At 40.2% G+C, this 1,921-nt stretch overlaps 1 protein-coding gene across 2 annotated transcripts in view; it reads left to right on the top strand.

Moving 5' to 3' along the window:
- Positions 1-1,921, top strand: part of GRID1 (glutamate ionotropic receptor delta type subunit 1) — a 1,431,845-nt gene that overhangs the window by 811,406 nt on the left and 618,518 nt on the right. The window lies entirely within an intron of this gene.

The raw sequence follows: 1,921 nt of genomic DNA, 5'->3' as shown, positions 1-1,921 counted from the left end.
GAAGGATGTGGATAATCTCGAGAGGGTCCAGAGGAGGGCTACTCATATGGTTAAGGGTTTACAGGCCAAGACCTATGAGGAGAGACTAAGGGACCTGGACCTTTCCAGCCTATGCAAGAGAAGGTTGAGAGGTGATCTTGTGACCACCTAAAATTCAGTGGTCACAAACTGACAGAGAGCAGATTTATGCTAGGCATCAGGAAAAACTTCTTTACAGTAAGGGTGGCCAGTATGTGGAATGGGCTTCTAATGGAGGTGGTGCTGTCCTCTACTTTGGGGGTCTTTAAGAGAAGACTGGATAGGCACCTGGCTGGGGTCACTTGACCCCAGCACTCTTTCCTGCCCGGGCAGGTGGTCAGACTAGCTGATCTGTTGAGGTTCCTTCTGACCCTAGCATCTATGAAGCTAGGCTCCAGGAGACTCAATTAACTGAATCTGCTCCAATGCGCTGTAATTACAGTGTGTTGGAGCAACCTCCCTGCACGTGTATAGGAGCCCCAAGGCAATGGCTTAACCCAAGGATTGGCAACCTGTAGACCACAGGCCAGCTCCAACCCGTGGAGTGATTTGATCAGGCCTGAGAATGTGGAGCTTTGGTAACATTTGCCTGGTGGGTGGCAGGGAGGGTTCACTATGCTCCATGTGGAGAAGCACCAGCTATGAGAATTCTCTCTCTGTCACTGTGGAAAAATCAGGGCTGTGTTCTAGTGCCCTATTGCCCATCGACCTCTGAAATGATCTGTATCACTCCAGTCTGCAGCCTAGAAGGGCTGCCCATTGCTGGCTTAACCAAAATACAATCCTCACTAGTATCCTTTGATACTAGTCTCTCTATTTAACTACTCACCCATCCCCAAACTGCAACTGGACTTTGTGTAAAAAACATTAGTCTACCCCTAATGCCATTTCTTTAGCAATTGTGTTAGATTGCTCCCACTAACCTGCTCACTCTGGATGCAGTATATTTGAAACCTCTTCAAACAGTACCCTTTTTGTTTTTCAAGTTTTGTTTCCTAAGTCGCCGTATAGCCGAACTTGCACAGAAAGTCCTACAGAGTATTTGAAGAATTGCTTGTATAATTTTTTTATTGAATTGGTTCCTTTCATTTTAATATGGTTAAACTCTGCTGTGGATCACACACAGGGGATGAGATCAGTTTATTTGGCACTGACCCATTCATTCAACTTGAAGCAATCAGATTAAAAACCTTTGCACTTTATTAATGTGTGGGCAGATGGCATTCAAAGTTCCAAGGACACTCTTTATGAAAGCACCTTGAATGATCAGCCTTGTTATACAATTTGTATTTTGCTTCCAAGTTTTATGAGAATTTGTTTCTGAAAAATAAATCCAGTCAATGCTATTTTTAGATTGTATAAAGTGAAAAAACCCAAATATAGAATCTGGGTTTTTTGTTAATGAAAACATTATGGCTTCAAAATATATCATGTTCCCTAATACATTTCCCCCTACAACAAAATAAGTCCAGTCAGAAGGTGCACTATAAACACTTCACTATTCATTTTCTAAACCATTTTAGTCTTTAAAAATTTTCTAAAACCTATTTTAGTTTTTTAATGCTGCTTCAGAAATCAGAACAATTTAGCACTCAGACAGGATACATTTATTAGTGCTTAATAATCAATGCAATTCAAGTTGAAGTAATTTCTAACAGCATAAATAACTGAGAAACACCTTCACATTGTAAATGTTAATGTGTGAATAAAATTATGTATGTCATTCCATGTCAAGTAAAGTATCTAAAAACATCAGAAAATGTTTGTCTGAATGAACCAGCGTTAATAATAACAGAAGGAAAAACTAAGGAAGTAAAATATTTTTAGGGCTGGATCCAAATCCACTTAAGTTTAGGGATGCTTTTAATATACAGTGTGTGTGTGTGTGTGTGTGTGTGTGTGT

This window comes from Gavialis gangeticus, unplaced genomic scaffold (assembly GCF_001723915.1).
Source record: "Gavialis gangeticus isolate Ggan-Ray unplaced genomic scaffold, GavGan_comp1, whole genome shotgun sequence".
Taxonomy (NCBI): Eukaryota; Metazoa; Chordata; order Crocodylia; family Gavialidae; genus Gavialis; species Gavialis gangeticus.
This window is presented reverse-complemented; position numbering and strand designations above follow the sequence as displayed.